This window comes from Orussus abietinus, unplaced genomic scaffold, assembly GCF_000612105.2.
Source record: "Orussus abietinus isolate OABI.00-Male unplaced genomic scaffold, Oabi_2.0 scaffold146, whole genome shotgun sequence".
Classification (NCBI taxonomy): domain Eukaryota; kingdom Metazoa; phylum Arthropoda; class Insecta; order Hymenoptera; family Orussidae; genus Orussus; species Orussus abietinus.
In genome coordinates, this window is record NW_019394289.1 from 10,286 (window position 1) to 29,001 (window position 18,716).

Below are 18,716 nucleotides of genomic sequence, written 5' to 3' on the forward strand. Positions count from 1 at the left end.
TTAGCTACAGAAACTAATTCTTTTTCGTTGATTGATCTAGCTTAAACCTGGACTGAGTTATCGTGCCCACCGCACGATCATCGATTCTCGCATCTCTCCGGTAAATCGCCTTTCAAGCCGCCATTTTTGTAAATAAAAAAATACAAAAAAAGTATTTTGTTGTTTAATAGTAGTATAATGCCTTACTGTACTTTAATTTGGATAAAAATGTTTTAATTCGTAAAAAAAAATTCTTGAAAAACCGTAATCTTTGGGTGGGTTAAAGTGGTGTAACCCCTTAAGCACATTTCTTCGCCGAATACTCTTCGCGAAGCAACAAACGGAGTTGCATGTCCAAAATACTTGAACCGAAAGGAATACCTACTTTCGAAGGGAAACATACTCCCACTTCGCAGCAATAAGTAGGATGCCTATTTTGGAGTTGGAGAACTCAATTGTACTGTTTAAGTACGCAGTAAAAAGTACGAAGGCGATAAACTGCGTTGCGTTATTAAAATTTTTGCGTCCAAAGTAATGCCCGCTGCAATGCCTAAACGAAGCCAATGGCAGAGGTGATTCTTAGCCCCCATTTAAAACCAATTTCTTTTCCTTATTTTTTTTTTTTTATTTAAGAAACATTACATTTCAAGAACATTTAATAAACACTGGAACTTGCGACCATCGCGTGAAGGGGATCGTAAGGGAGTGACAAACATAGAACCCTGGTCAAAGGTTTACGATTACGAAGCACTTATTGCAGATCGCAATCTCATTTGCATATTCACAATTCAGTACTCACAATACCCCTATACAAGTATTCCTAGATATAGCTCAAGCCTGCCAGCTTAACAGACTCGTCCGCAACGTCCGTTCAATGATACAATAAATTGAACGAGTAGAACCATAAAGCTGCACCGACTGAATTCTCGTTGATAACCCGACAAATGAGGATTACCTTAACAACCAACATGTCATATGACAACGAGGACAGAAATGAAACGTCGAGTAGAGAATGCGGATGAATACTTAAATTTCAGATAGGTTCATGACATGTCCTCGAGGTTTGTTGAATTAATTGTAACAGATGTGTATACCCTAAAAGAATACTGACATTTAACTTGATAACGCAATAGTTTGTTACAATACCTTTAAAACCCACTAAATAATTTTAAATAAGAAATAACTCCTCAACATCAAGATGTGTCATCCAGTGCAATTCCAAGTACGATAAGGTACTGAAGATTGTACTTAAAATCAAAACACCGACGCATTAATAAATTATTAACAATTTCTTTCTTAGGGCCTCCATAATCACGTGTTGAAGTGTCAAATGATTTGAGCACCCGGTTAGGAGGAAAGTTTTATAAATATTTTCACATTTTTACATATACAGAATGAATTCAGATTTTTATATATATTGAATGAATTCAAATTTTCATACGTATAGAATGAATTCAAATTTTTATATATATTGAATGAAATCACATTTTCATATATAGTGAATGAATTCAAATTTTCATATATATTGAATGAAATCACATATATATATATTATGACCTTATATCGCCTTAACGTTTGGAAGAAATCGGTACTCGACTTGTTATCACCCCCAAGTGGACGCGCCAGAACTTATCAGTAGCGCAATTCACCCATTCATTTGAGCACCCAGTTAGGGGGAAAGTTTTATAAATATTTTCACATTTTTACATATACAGAATGAATTCAGATTTTTATATATATTGAATGAATTCAAATTTTCATACGTATAGAATGAATTCAAATTTTTATATATATTGAATGAAATCACATTTTCATATATAGTGAATGAATTCAAATTTTCATATATATTGAATGAAATCACATATATATATATTATGACCTTACATATCGCCTTAACGTTTGGAAGAAATCGGTACTCGACTTGTTATCACCCCAAAGTGGACGCGCCAGAACTTATCAGTCCCGCAATTCACCCCGTCTGATTCGCCGTATCGCGAATGCAGTTCATCGGCGCAACGGAGTCGGGTTCGGTAATAGTAATTATCCCGGCCCTCTTTGCGCCGGCGAGTAGCCCAATTTCACCCTTTCGAGGACCATTACGTCGGCGAGGGCGCGGGGGGCGTAAAAAGCGCACTCGGCGTCGCAATTGCGCCGCCGATCGTCGCCTTGAAAATCGGCCGGTCTAATTGCGCGCTCAGGTGCGTCGGCGATGCGTCCCCTTGCACGTTGTACCCGCGATTAATAATTAATTATTCGCGAAGTCGCGCGCGGATCGATCCGCGAAACCGACGACGCCGCGCGGCGTCCTTGCGCGCTGCTTGGCCACTCGGCCGAGCTGGCGCGAGTGGACAAGACTTTCCCCGCTTTACCCGGAGTTTCCATAAGAGGGTGGGAAAGTATTGGCCGATTTCGCGTGCTGGCGCGAATCGCGAGCGGAAACGCCGGGACCGATTTACATGATAACCTACCCTGGAGAGTGCTGTATCGCCTCGCCGGTAATCGCTACGTTTTTCAGCTCTTTCCTTTTACTTCGGTTTTCAATTACGTGCGATAAGGATTAACTATCAGTGATTCTTAAAGATGGTTCAGAGAGGCGGGAACAAAGTATGCGAGTGAAAATTGATATGAAAAGGTGCGGCATTTTCGGCTACAGTGGATTCGATGATGTGATTTTTTTCAATCTAATTGTCAGTCTTAATATACGTTATATTTCCTTTTACTTATGTCGTAATTTCTACCTCCGCTATAAGTATATTATACTTCATACGGTGCATGGTAATACATCATAATTTACACAGTGGTAAAAAATCATAATACATGGTCCCCAGCCAAAGAGGAAGTAAATAAGAAATTAGAGTATGTACGAAATGAACAGTTTCATCAAGTTGGAATTTAGATATAAACAATATGTATGTATGAAAAATGTTATGTTACACGGGGTGTCTTTTTATTTTTCTAAACGTATTTTCAACGACGTTGATTAACGTTTGGTAGATGTCTACTAGAGCTATTATATATGTTGTATGCGTCAAGAAATAAGTAGATATTTGTAGATCAATAGCGGATACATAATTTTCATCTACAATAGCCATATTTATATATGAGCCGTTTATTTCGAAAGTGGCGTAAGTCCCATTGTGAGAGTTTCAAATGGATATGGAAAATATTATGCAATAGAATTTTATGAAATCACAGCTTTATGTTTAATTATCAATGTAGCAGTTGAATTATAAATGTGCAATGAACTTGGTATAAAGAATTTAATTTCAAATTTCACTTTCGATCCGCTAACCGATTCGTACGGGTCTTCGTATATGCCATTGTAATTTTCAGCAATTTGTTAATAAGTTGTTTATAAGAAATTAAATTGCAAAAAACTATNTTACGGTAGGATAATTAAATTGTTTTGAAATTATTCATGGAATTAATTGAATATTCGTCGTCCACAGCGGTAATAGTAAGTAATTTTCATAATAAGAAATTAAATAGCAAAAAAACTTTATAAGAATATTGAATATATTGAACTATCCCAAGTGAAAACTTGTGAATCTTCGATCATGAATTTCAATGTAAAAATAAAAACTGACGGTGAAAGAGTAAATTGGTTTAAAATATGTTGGATGAGATATCTGAGAAGCGATCCATATAAGTTATCCTATAAAACGAAAACGAGGTGTCTTTTTATTTCTCTAAACGTATTTTCACGTTGATTAACCTTTGGTAGATGTCTACTAGAGCTATTATATATTTTGTATGCGTCAAGAAATAAGTATATATTTGTAGATCAATAGCGGATACATAATTTCCATCCACAGTAGACATATATATCCTTTAGACATATTTTCAGGCGGATGATAGACGATATACATTTGATATACCTGTGGACCTAATTTAGACGATTAATTTACGTATATTCCGTATATTAATTACGTGTATTAATATAGTTCATGGGTGAGCTCTCACCTGACCGAAGGAAGATCAATAAAAGTAAGCCATCCCTTTTCATTTCGCACTTCTTCGAGCAGACCACACAGTCTCCGAAGTGCAGTTATCGGTGCAGCTGCACGTCAATTTTCGTCTGAACAAACCAGATATCAAAGCTCGCATGCGGCGCGGGAATGCCGTTCGGCACGAGGAGGGGGTCACCAGAGATGTTTGCAAAATAAACTTTTTCGTCACTTCGCCGCGATAACGCGAGTGTCATGAGTCATTGACTGGGCGATTTGTGAGAGAGGTCGTTGCACTTGGCACTCCGCTTGTTGGCCCGTTGATTGTTGGCCCGTCGACTCATCCGTCGGATGTCATCGATCGGGCGGGTAAACTTCGATCGATTAACTCCAAAAAAGTCTACATAAAAGAATATGAACCGCCTTAACAAGAGAAAAAATGTATTTCTAAAAGGCGTGAAAATTAACCGTCGCACTCTATTAAGTTTATTTTAATAAGCATGCATGCATGCAGTTATCAGACCAATAATCAGAGACTCATTAAACTCATTACGTCCTGTGTATGTTTCAAGTGACTCGGTGCACCGAATTTGTATAAAGGTTTTACAAATATTTCGACTTTTTGGCACGTATATATGACACTTTCATGTCACCTTAAGTACTTCACATCGAGGACAAGATAAATCGAGTACGTGTTCTCACCCATTAGACTAGTATTTAAATCTCCCCCGGATTTGCATTACCAACACCAAATTACCCTAATCCGTCCCAAACGTTGTAATGGCAGGCTTATTGTTACACGTAACACATTATAGCTGGTGATAATGTAAACCAATGGGTCATTGAACATGCAGCGATGAGCGGGGAAATGAAAACGCGTTTAAAGGGACGATTTGGCGGTGTCAAGCGGTACTCGATATGCAGCTGCAACTGCAACTGCAACTGCAGTGACGCCCGCAACTCGCGAGGACATATGGGCATGCACCAGTTCCAGTTGTCCAAAAGCATTGTCACACTGTCATATTGTCATATTCGTTCAAATCCGTTCCAACGTGTCATCGTTTCAATCAGACCTACGTCGGCCGATGCGTCGCATGCATCACATGCATCGCATGCATCACATGCATCGCATGCATCAGCTTATGCGACAATCGCCTGCAACGACCCTTATCACGCGACGACGCTCGTCCCTGCAGTCCCACCTGACTCCTTCCACCTCGTTCTGTTTCCCTCCGCTATCCTCTCTTATTCCACTCTATTCCCTTGGACGTAGGAAATAATTAGGTACGCCCGTTGACTAATTGATCGGTTGACAAAAGATGGCTCTGTAACAATTAAATGGGAATTGAGTCATTTTGGCCTATCATCGTCTCATAAATCTGCACTTTGCGTATGTAATCTAGTACTTTGACGTATTCTCATCTGATGGAGGAAATAATTAGGTACGCCCGTTGACTAATTGATCGGTTGACAAAAGGTGGGTCTTTAACCCTTAAATGGGAATTGAGTCATTTTGGTATATTATCGTCTCATAAATCTGCACTTTGTGTGTGCACTCTGGTACTTTGACGTATTTTCATGTAACGGAGGAAATAATTAGGTACGCCCGCTGACTAATTGATCGGTTGACAAAAGATGCCTCTTTAACCCTTAAATGGGAATTGAGTCATTTTAGCCTATCATTGTATCATCAATCTGCACTTTGTGTGTGCAATCTGGTACTTTGACGTATTCTCATGTAACGGAGGACATAATTAGGTACGCCCGCTGACTAATTGATCGGTTGACAAAAGATGCCTCTTTAACCCTTAAATGGGAATTGAGTAATTTTAGCCTATCATTGTATCATCAATCTGCACTTTGGGTATGTAATGTAGTACTTTGACGTATTCTCATCTGACAGAGGAAATAATTAGGTACGCATGTTTACTAATTGATCGGTTGACAAAAGATGGCTCTTTAACCCTTAAATGGGAATAGAGTCATTTTGGCCTATCATTGTATCATCCTTCTGCACTTTGCGTATGTAATCTAGTACTTTGACGTATTCTCATCTGACGGAGGAAATAATTAGGTACGCCTTTTGACTAATTGATCGGTTGACAAAAGATGGCTCTTTAACCCTTCAATAAGAATTGAGTCATTTCGGCCTATCATCGTATTATAAATCTGCACTTTTCTTATGAAATCTGGTACTTTGACGTATTCCCATGTGACGAAGGAAATAAAGATACTTAAAAATATAAAGATGTCACTTATAATACTTATAATTTAATTTCATACGATTTGTTTGGTGTTACGCATTTCTTTCACATTACCTCCACGCATCCATAGAATTTTCCCAATTATTTCCCGATATTTTCACATTTATTACGCATTCCTTTTATTACTATTAAAATATACACGCATGCTATTTCTTTCAGCTGCATCTTTTTTATGTCATGCCAAAATCAGGAAATACGAAATCCCGTTCGAAAAAGTTCACCTCGTCCTCCATTTCCTTTTCGTCGTTTTCGTCAACTCGTTTCCCGATTTGCATACACTTCGTCCTCCTTTTTTCCGTCTTCGGGATAGCCCCCTACGATTTCTATCAGCTGCAACTCGGTACGCAAGTGCAGCCAACGGACTCAATAGGTGAGAGGGAGCGACCCGAGTGCAGATTGCACTTTTTGACTCCTCTGCGAAAGGGTTATCAGCGACGTGGGTGTTGCAGCTGCAGGTCGTCTCGTGGAAAGGCGTGCAGTTGCACCGCGTTGTACATACTTGCGGTACGTGCGGTGAACTGCATTACGAGCACCTTATCCTTCTCGTTGCACCTTCGTGGTCTGTGAGTGCGATGAATGAACCTGGAGATAAGAATGGAGATTGCACTTCTGACTTTTTTATTGACGTTACTTTTTCAGGATTTGGACGTTGTTGATGGTGACTGATGTCCCGAATGTAAGATATTAATAACGCAAAAATTAATGAGGAATATTTCTGTGACATCCTACATTTTGTGATGTGATTCATTTTTATGCACTTTTGCGAGATAAGCGAGTTGAATGTGGACTTTGTAAGGAAGGTGAACCGGGTGAAATTGGAAAGGGTGCTTTCGAAATTCTCATATTTTTCTGGATTATTTAACGTTATCAGATGAAAATCGCAAGTAGAAATCCCTGGAAATCCTCGGAAATCACCTAACATTGCCACATTTTGAAAACCGACTGCTACTTGACACCGAAAAGCATTGTTGCCTATCATATGAAATCAAGGGCAATCGATCCTAAAAAATGGAATCATGCATTTTAATCCTCAACATCACGTGGAAATCACCTGGAAATCGTAAACAGAAATGCTTAGAAATGATTGGAAATCACATTGCCATAATTTGAAGGCCGACTGTCACTTGTTATCGAAAAGCATTGTTGCTTATCATATGTAATCAAGGGCAATCGGTTTTCAAAAAAGGGAATCATGCTTTTTAATCCTCCAAATAACGAGGAAATCATCTGGAAATCGTCGGAAATCACCAAACCTTGCCACAATGTTAAGACCGTCACTTGTCACTGAATCGTATTGTTGTCATATGAAATCAAAGGCAATCGGTTCTCAAAGAAAATCGTTATGACTGACTTTGGATTGAATAGCCCCTTCAATTTCGCCTCACAACTCGATTTGAAAGTTCGAATTATTCGATTCCTCGATCCACAGAACTTAGGGGGATCCGAATTTCGAGAAGAGAAATCGTCGGAAATCACCAAACCTTGCTACAATGTAAAGACCGTCACTTGTCACCGAATTGCATCGTTGTCTATCATACAAAATCAATGGCAATTGGTTCTCAAAGAATAAAATCGTTATCACTGCCTTTGGATTGAATAGCCCCTCCAATTTCGCCTCACAACTCGATTCGAATGTTCGAATCATTCGATTCCTCGATCCACAGAACTTGGGGGGATCCGAATTTCGAGAAGAGAGGCGAGGACTCGCGTCCAGGTTTTTTGCGATTCAGTCGTGATCGAAATAACGACCTCGAGGAGGCGCCTTATAAGGAGTCGACCTCGAGGAGGTGAGGCACCTCCGAAATGTTTGCCGAGGCGAACCAAATCGAGGAGTGACTTCGGCACGAACCTCCAAGGTCGGAGGCGGGCCTAACCTTAACCGAGCATTCGGGCCCGAGACAAGGCCCGACCTCGAACCAACCACGGATCGAGGTCCTTCGCCGCTTCTGCGGATTTTTTCTCCTTCTTTTTTGTGCGAACCTTCGGCCACCTACGGGCCGAGAAACTGCCTTATTTATAACGCGAATCGGCCGATCCAGACCGTTTCCGAACGGCCGGAACGCCTCGCTTCCTCCTGAATTATTCACTTGCCTTTTTTACCTACTTTTTGGATAAGGACGAGAGGGTACCGGATTTACGTCCGTCGCTTATGTCGAATTAGGCGAGAGGAGAGCGTGAAACGGTTCTTTATCTTTTGGAGCCTCTTTGAAGGTGCTAACACTTGGGAATTAGTAAAGGTGGCATTTTTTTCTCACTTTCTGGATAAGGACGAGAGGATGCCGGATTTGCGTCCATCGCTTTTGGTGAATTAAGCGAGAGAAGAGCGTTCGATGAAATGGTTATTTAACTTTTGGAACCTCTTTAAAGTTGCTAAAACGCGGAAATTAGTAAAGGTGCTATTTTTTTCTCACTTTCTAGATAAGGAGGAGAGGATGCCGGATTTGCGTCCATTGCTTTTGTCGAATTAGGCGAGAGGAGAGCGTGAAACGGTTCTTTAACTTTTGGAGCCTCTTTAAAGTTACTAAAACTCGAAAATTAGTAAAGGTGCAATTTTTACTCACTTTCTGGACGAGGACTCAAGGATACCGGATTTAGGAGTAAGAAATTAAATTGTTTTGAAATTATTCACGGAATTAATTAAATATTCGTCGTCCATAGCGGTAATAGTAAGTAATTTTCATAATTCTGATGTTATTATCAATACATGTAATGTTATGGTGGGATAATACGGTTCGTATGTAATGGAGAAGTTGCACAAATAATTAAAATATTTCAGTTGTCATTATCATCGGGAGGATCAGAAAGTGGGAACGTTCTGCCGGACACGAACTCACCTGTGACAAATGCTGAAACCACGTAAGTACAATGCAGCGAGGAATATTTGAAAATGGCATGAGAAAAGTTAATGCTCAGCATGTAAGTAGGACACGTCAATCGATTCAAATTTAGTAGGAAAGATCGAGCAAGCTGTCAAGGGTCGATATATTGGCCATTCACTGGCACGCGAAGTGGTCATTTATAGCTGCTATGGCCATTCATTGGATAACGTGATACATTTTGCATTTGCAACCTTTTTCATATTACAACATAAGCATCTTTAGCACTAAAAGTTATTCCAGGCAAATGAGAATTTTAATAATCGTTGTGGCCACATTTACAGCTCTGCATGGATCGAAATTAAAATTTCATAAAAACCCCGAACATTTTGAAAATCATGCGATTTTTAATGTAATTTATAATGATTCGTTAATGAACAATCAGATGAAAAGTGCGCAATTATTTCGAATTTACGTTTCAGGCTGCAGAAATAAATCCCATCCTCTCTAAATCATATAAAAATGATTACAAAATGAACTGAAGGAATGAAAAATTATTTTTAAACAATTCACACGTATTGATAACGATTAGAATGCTCATACTGCCAGAATGAAAATTACGCGATTTTCAATGTAATTTTTAATCATTCGTTAATGAACAATCAGATAGAAAGTGCGCAATTATTTCGAATTTACGTTTCAGGCTGCAGAAATAAATCCCATCCGCTCTAAATCATATAAAAAATGAAATATAAAAAATGAAAAAACCTCTGCAGCTGCAGGTAGAAAATCATTATTAGTTTCTTTCTGAAAATGAATCGATTTCTATACGTCTCATTAAAAGAAACCATTCTTAACCCGTTAATCAGAAATTTTTCGTCATACCAGGAAGACACCTCAAATGGGCATGACGACTTTTTCCCCCATGGAAGATGTGACAATATTACTATAAAGTCCCCATTGTGAAACGAGTTGTACAAAAATTAATTCCCCGGTTGACAGGTTAAGCAAATTTAATTTCTGACCGAATATCACCAATGACAATTGTGCTCATAATTATGAAAGTGGTCTAAGTCAAAATTAAAAAAAAAAATGAGTTTATCAGTTATTTCACGCCATATTATTTCAAACGAAATTAATTCAATGTAATTTGATTTCGTGTGAATAAATAAGCAAATTTAATTTCTGACCGAAAATCACCAATGACAATTATTTGAACTTTCGCCGATGTAACAAGTCGCGCTCTTGACCTCTGCAGCTGCAGCTGCAAGCCGCGAGGCCTTGTCGTTCGGCTAATTTCAGGCGGGATTCGTTTCGGTCGTTGGTTGGCACCGCTTGCATACTATCCGCTTGTCGTATCTCGTTTCAGGGATGAGAAATAGTGTTTATTAATACGGTTGCGCAATGCCGGCGAGCATTGTCTTCGCCTACCCGCCGCGTACGCGTGCATTAATCCCTGCACGCGCGTGCACTCCTGCAGATGCACGCATAGCCAATCGCATAAGCGCCTCCGCGGACGCAACAATGCATTTCGCATTGCCTCCACTACGAATTTATTATCCCTACCTACAATGGACTCCAAAATGGACTCTGCGAGCACATAACCATTCGCGAGGTCGCGCTTTCGGCTGATTTAAGAGAATTCATATCTATTGACGGTATTAACCTGTTAACCGGAGAATTAACTTTTGTACAACTCGTTTAACAATGGGGACTTTATAGTAATGTTGTCACATCTTCCATGGGGAAAAAAGTCGTTATGTCATTCTTGTATGATAAAAAATTTCTGGTTAACGGGTTAAGATTGGTTTCTTCTAATGAGACGTATAGAAATTAATTAATTTTTTTAAAGAAACAAATAGTGATTTTCCAGTTGCAGCTGCAGAGGTCTTGTTACTTCGGCGAGAGTTCAAATAATGTACATAGTTTGGTGATTTTCGAAAAAGAAATTAAGAAAAGGTAACTTAAAAAACGGCAAATTGCAGGTTAATTATACAACTGTAAGAAAAAGAATATTTCGCTTTATTTATTTAAAATTAAATGCTTAAGTTTGGACAGATAAGAAAGGCAATAAAATTAGGCATTAGCATTCACACATTTTGTTATGAAAAAAAACATTTCTTTCATCGTCTATTTTACAAACAAAATTTTACATGGTTAACGTTCTTTAATCGATCGTTCAGAAGCAGTAGTTAACATCTAATTAACCCTTTGAACACGGAACCATTCCGACATATGGGCGAAATTCGTCTGACCGTGCAGGCAATATTGGACCAGACGTCGGACACCTTAGGCGCTCTTAATAGGGCTAAAGGGTTAAGACTCTAAAAACCTGACCATATTCAGTGTATCTTCGAATACAAAGCCTCCAGTTTGATGCAACTGTTCCCTCTAAGAGAGATCGTAAATTGCTCATGCTCTTTCAGCTCCTAATGAGAAAGATCTCGAATTAGTAGAGCATCTAGTAATTTCGTGCCCACGGATCGATTTCGACAGGCAGCGTTTACTTCTTTAACCGCAAAACAATAGGCCATTATGTGCCCTAACCTTAAACAGCCGTTCATTAGTGCACTCGCGTTATTTATTTGCCCTGCCGCGAATGTACCATCTTAAGTGTACCGACTAGGAGACAGGAAACATTCGGAATCGTAGAAATTCCGAACGGGGAAACGCATCGGGCGTTCTTGACCTCCGCAGCTGCATCTGAGTGCCAAGAAGAGTGGAACGGACCGAAACAGTCTGCGAGGCCACGTTCGGCTAATTTTAGGCTGCACGTTCCTCTTTTAGTCGAATTCGTTTTGCCCTGGAACTTCGCCAAGGCTCTCGTAGAATTAAATTCCAACAATGTGTTCTGCTGTTCCGTATTGTAAAGGAACAATTTCCATAGAAATTTATTAAATGAAAAATGTATAAATTAAATAAGAGGATGTACACGAATATACAATTATTTACAATGTGCCATAACTCGAACATTTTTTATGTAAAATGTGACATTTATATTAATAATTAAACAATGTTCAAGGCTCTCATAGAATTAAATTCCAACTATGTGTTCTGCTGTTCCGTATTGTAAAGGAACAATTTCCATGGAAATTCAATAAATAAAAAATGTATAAATTAAATAAGAGGATGTATACCAAAATACAATTATTTACAATGTACCATGACTCGAACATTTTTTAAGTAAAATGTGACATTTATATTAATAATTAAACAATGCTCAAGACTCTCATAGAATTAAATTCCAACAATGTGTTCTGCTGTTCCGTATTGTGAAGGAACAATTTCCATGGAAATTTATTAAATGAAAAATGCATAAATTAAATAAGAGGATGTACACGAATATACAATTATTTACAATGTACCATAACTAGAACATATTTTATGTAAAATGTGACATATTTATATTAATAATTGAACAATGTTCAAGGCTCTCATAGTATTATTGTTTACAAATTGATTATTGATTGATAGGATCTAGTACAGCGTACTTTTTATATTTATTGTAATTTGTGAAACTCTCTAATTTATGATTTTCGCATTAATTCAATTCTGCCATTTTCTTTTTTAATTAATATCACTTCTCATCATTTCTTAATTTATTCTTTTGTTGTTTAAAAATTCTTATTGATTAATAGCATCGAGTACAGCGTGCTCTTTATGGTTTTTGTGATTTGTGAAACTCTCTAATTTCTGATTTTCTCATTAAGAAATTTTGAGATTTACTTGAAGGATAATTAAATTGTTAACTAAATTAAAGATCATACATCTCCGAACTTGAAGACGTGAGCATTATCTTGAAGAGGAACATACAAGACATTGCGACAACTACGCAAGAAATGCGACGGTCTTCAGCTTCCAACTGCAAACAATAACTTCGCAAATAAAGAAATGTAAAGTCTGCCCTGCCTGTCCATACATATATACTAATATGGAATTGCGTACATAAGCTCGTCGACAAAGTGCCAAGTCCCGTCGAATTTTCATCGATTAAATTTTTATTAATTAGATCATTTGAGGATTTCAGAGCAATATCGATTTAATAGCACTCTTATATTACATATTTAATCTTTATATTTTATTCGTTATTATAAATTTTAACCAATTTGGTAGGGCGTCCCGCAATCTAGTTCGTAAAAACAAGCAATTACATATAAAATTGGAAAATATATATATATATATATACAAATGATCCTGGTAAAACTACGATATACCTCGATTGTATTCAAATTATATGTAGAATTCGACCGATTTACATTTCCTACATATTACGGCTCCATAATTCATCATAAACTGCACCTACATATAAGAAGTGTACAGCGATGATCTATATGGAAATTACATGCTCGGTATACGTGAACTACATATAAATCACATAAATACAATCGATTGTTCTTCCACCGAACCGAACCCTTCCCCCAGATTTAAAAGAATAATACAATTTTCTCCGTCCTTAAAATGTTATTATTGCCACAGAATTACAATACATTGACTTACATAACATTACCCATATATTACATGTACATAAGGAGAAACTCCGCTGGCGGTAAAAGGGTTTCGAATCTCATTAAAACAACACCATGAATTATGACAAATTACCTGAAACAAATAACTAATTCTTTGAATTAACAAAATATTTCTTTGATTAGATGAATTCTTTTTTTTCGGTGTATCTCTTTCATACACCTGTGTCCTCCATTTTCAAACTTCAAAATTCAAAAAGGTGATATGAAAGTGTCATTCTATATATAAAAATGTGAAAATATTGATAAAACTTATCTCCAAACAGGGTGCACCGAATAACTCTAAACTTTAACACGTGATTATGAAAGCCCTAAGGAAGAACGTGACGCTCTTGAAATTTCATTTTTCAAAAAGAATTCTTTTCTATGCATCCGATCGGATATTTCTCTGAGAAATTAAATTTCACGAGTATAGCGTTCTTCCTTAGGGCCTTTATAATCACGTGGTAAAGTTAGAAATGACTCGGTGCACCCAGTTTGAAGAAAAGTTTCATAAATATTTTCAGGATTTATGTATATAGAACATCCCTTTCATATCACCTTAATCGTTGATGTGCGCCAGTTCGCCGGTGCCGTGGTACTGGTAGCACTGGGTGTTCCGTAACCGCGACAACGCCAAGCGCGCCGGTGCGCGCATGCGCGAGCGGTTGCGCGCGCACGGGTGCACGTGTGTACCGGCGGTGCAGTCGTCGTGCAGGGCCTCGGCGGGCGCACACCGCGAGGCTTATCTGCCTCGCCGAATGCGGGCACTCCCCGATCGAAGTTCACGCACGACAAAGAGGAATACTTTCCAGAATGTTCGGCAAAGCCGCGGGCCTCGCGAAGAGCCGCGCGCGGCTGCTCGGAGCGGATCGGTGGCGCAACGCTTATACGACCCACTAAAACTTCGGAGTTGCGTAATCCCGGGGAAGGAGACGACAACCGCTGCGCTTCTCCGACGCGTGGGGCGCTGCAGTCGCGGACGATTTGAAATTAACCGTTGAACAGAATTTGCGTGGCATGTAGATGGACATGGCATTGATTATGGTTAATTGACAAATTTCAATTTTAATGAGTGGGAATGTATCTTTGTGTGATCTTGTTCGTATGTAGGTATGTAGTTAAATTGGATAGATGGGAAATTGAGTTATGTATTGAGAACTTTATATTTTTTTAGCGACGGACAACCGATTCAAATGAGCATTGCATAATCCTGAGGAAGGAGACGACGACCGCTGCGCTTCTCTGACGCGTGGGGCGCTGCAGTCGCGGACGATTTGAAATTAACCGTTGAACAGAATTTGCGTCGTATGTAGATGAAAGACATGGCATTGATTATGGTTAATTGACAAATTTCAATTTTAATGAGTGGGAACGTATTTTTGTATAATCTTGTTCATATGTAGGTACGTAATTACATTGGATAGATGGGAGATTGAGTTATGTATTGAGAACTTTACATTTTTTTAGCGACGGACAACCGATTCAAATGGGCATTACGTAATCCTGAGGAAGGAGACAACGACCGCTGCGCTTCTCTGACGCGTGGGGCGCTGCAGTCGCGGACGATTTGAAATTAACCGTTGAGACAGAATTTTCATCGGTTGAGTAGGAAGGACATGGCGTTGATTATGTTTAATCCACGGTTTCAATTAATAGGTGGGAACATATTTCTTGTACAGCCTTGTTTAAATGTAGGTACGTAGTTAAATTGAATAGATGGGAAATTGAGTTATGTATTGAAAACTTAACATTTTTAGGCAAGTTTTCGCGTAACTTTCAGACACTACGATAATTACCGAGCTTTCGAGCATTGGAAAAATTAACACTTAGAAATTGCATGATAATATGTGCAAAATGAGCTGAACATCTATCATTATGACTTTGCAGCCTGACGAATATTTTGAACATCTATCATTATGATCTTGCAGTCTGGCAATTATTCCCAGTAGAGTTACGCAAATCTGATTTAGACAAAATGGATCCGAAGTTAGGCAAGTTTTCGCGTAACTTTCAGACACCGCGATAATTATCGAGCTTTCGAATACTCAACAGGTACTCGAATATCCCTCATTAAATTCCCGATAAGATCGGGACATCCGATTGTTATCAGGTTCTCGAGGCCGCCTCGCGAAAACTACAGGCCGGCCGCAGTAACGTTCCACCGGAAGCATCCGACTTCTCGATCATATTAACGATCGTCTAGATCAACTCAGCAGGTGCACTTGATAGATTTTCTTCATCAATCACTCGTATGTATCACTCATTCATGTGTATATATATGTGTGTGTGTATATATATATGTATATAAAATGACCATATCATCTTAAAAGTGCCCATTTTTTCTTCTTCACGACCCTTCGTATCACCTGAACCTCTTCACCTACAATATCGTGTGAGAGACGTGTGAGACTTTGAACGTTCAGCCAAACCGTGAAATGACCGACATTTTTGTTGTTTATGGCATCGCTATTGGAATTTAAATCGTAAGGCAAGGGGTCAAAAGTGCCTCATTTCTCCATCTATTAGACCCCCTAATTCGACGTTGATTCGTCGTGGTTAGCGGTCCACCGGAAACGATGCGCGCTCCAGTGGAAGCGGCGTCGACATTGGCGGGTGGGAGGCACCTGTTGCCATTTGTTTAGTTAAGTTTTATAAATGTTTCTACGTCATATATATAAAATGAACCTTCATATCACTTTAAAAGTGCCTCATTTCTCCATCTATCGGACCCCCAACTCAATTCTGATTCGTCGAGGTTAGCGGTCCACCGGAAACGAGGAACGCTCTAACAGAAGTGTCGTCGGCATTGGCGGGTCGGGGGCACCTGTTGTCATTTCTTTAGTTAGTTAAGTTTTATAAATATTATATATATACATACATATTAAATGACTCTTACTATCACTTTAAAAGTGCTTCATTTCTCCATCTATCGTACCTCCGAACTCGACTTTGGTTCGTCGTGGTTAGCGGTCCACCGGAAACGAGGCGCGCTCTAACGGAAGTGTCGTCGGCATTGGCTGGTGGGGGGTACCTGTTGTTATTTCTTTAGTTACTTAAATTTTATAAATGTTACATATATACATATTATAAAATGACCCTTCCTATCACTGTGAAAGTGCCTCACTTCTCCATTTATCGGACCCCCGAATTTGACTTTGGTTCGTCGTGGTTAGCGGTCCACCGGAAACGAGGCGCGCTCTAACGGAAGTGTCGTCGGCATTGGCTGGTGGGGGGTACCTGTTGTTATTTCTTTAGTTACTTAAATTTTATAAATGTTACATATATAGATATTATAAAATGACCCTTCCTATCACTTTAAAAGTGCCTCATTTCTCCATCTATCGTACCCCCGAACTCGACTTTGGTTCGTCGTGGTTAGCGGTCCACCGGAAACGAGGAGCGCTCTAACGGAAGTGGCGTCGGCATTGGCGGGTCGGACGCACCTGTTGCCGGGGTCCAATAGGGGCGCCGGGCACGCTATCGCGAGCGGACTCTAGCGCCGGGCGAATTCTTGGCGCACTTTTGGCAGGCAGTGTACTTTGGGGGGCTTGGGCGGAGGGGCACCGGCCGCCAGTTGGGTGAGGTCAGTGTCGAGCGTTCGCGAGTTGGACCGGGCCTGCTCGCGCGTCCGTGAGCGCGCGAGTCGGGCGGTGCACGCGTGCGCGCAGGCGCGTCCGCTCGCGACGCGGTCCCGGTCTCGCAGTGTTCGCCAGAGGTGCATCGCCCCCGACGCTACGTCAAGGCCAGCGAAAATACTCGCTCGCGCGTCTCGCTCGCACCCTCGGTCGAGCCGGTCGCGCCGTCTCGCTCGCTCTCCCTCGTTTCGCTCGCCTCGGTCACTCCGGTAACCGCCGAAAGCCCTCGGCCTCCCCGCTCCGCGCGCCGCCTCCCGACTGCCAGTGGCGAAGGAGCCGACCGACGCGCTCGCCGCCGAATCCCGAATGCGGGCCAATGGGGCGTGTGGGATAGGTTAGGGCGCGGGGCCCCTGAAGGGACGCAACCACTTCGGACTTCATTTTTAGGCGTGGCGCCGATGCCCCGGGAGAAGACTTCACTCCGAGCGAAATATGGATTCCACCCCAAGATACATACTGTTTAAAAGAAAATATTTATTATAATGTTGTAACATTTCTGTTGGACGTTTTATTCAGACGTGGTGTACTAATTTTATAACGCGTTTTCAAGTAAAATGTATAACGTATATTGTTAATTTAGTACGTATGTATAATAAATTTTTAATGTATGTCGGATGTTTGGGTTAATCGGTACTTGATGTTAAACATTTTTTCTGCAAATAAAGAAATTTGACATATGTTTGTAATGATTACGAACCTGAATGCACTTTCTGTCAAAATGTCGAATGCGAACATATGAGGTAAAGAAAAGAAGTAAAGCTAAAAGATGTAAAGTCTACGTCTAACATCAGTAATGATTGCGGACCTGAATGCACTTTCTATCGAAATGTCGAATGCGAACATATGAGGTGCATTGGTTAGGTTAGGGCAAGGGTCCGCCGCAAGGGGCGCACCGATCGCCCTTCATTTTTAGGCGTGGCGCTGCAGCGCCATGAGCAAGTTTTATTGATACTGAGATACATACAACACATTATACGACTTACTCGTATTACACAATATATTCAGTGATTGTTAATATTAACTGTAGATTAAATGCATAATATTACCAGAGCCCTGAGCCTCTCTGCCTTGAATACCGAGCTACGCCATATAATGGGCGTAGTATCCTGCCGAATCCTGAATGCGGACCAATGGGGCGAGTAGAATAGGTTAGGACCCGGACCTTCCAAAAGGAACGCACCAATTGTCTAATATTCATAGGCGTGGCCCTGCTTCCCTAGTATAATGTCCGGCCTATTTTTCATTCGTAAGAATTATTTTATTTAATATTTTGAATAACGCGCCTAAATCCCACCGTTAGGCCGTTATCACCGCTTTTGCGTTCCGTTAGCTAAGGCTGATTTCTTATCCAAATTTGTAAACTCCATGGTCCTCCTTCCGAGAGAACTTCGATCGAACCAATATTCCACATCTTTTCCTAATAACTCGAAATCTTGTACTTCCATGACGACCCTTGTTCCTCTTTTCCCTCCTTCATTATAGATTTCTCAAACGTTCCTATTGGCTCTTCATATTCTCCTACCACTTCATTTTCTCCTCTCTCGAAGCAACAATTGTTCAACTTCGTAAA

The 18,716-nt window shown here is 39.9% G+C and overlaps 1 long non-coding RNA gene across 1 annotated transcript; it reads left to right on the forward strand.

Moving 5' to 3' along the window:
• Nucleotides 1-14,333: 14,333 nt before the first annotated feature.
• LOC105703628 lies at nucleotides 14,334-16,022 on the forward strand. The gene is made up of 3 exons (XR_001104371.1): nucleotides 14,334-14,621; nucleotides 14,686-14,914; nucleotides 14,979-16,022. It is a non-coding gene; the product is annotated as an uncharacterized LOC105703628 (long non-coding RNA).
• Nucleotides 16,023-18,716: the final 2,694 nt, after the last annotated feature.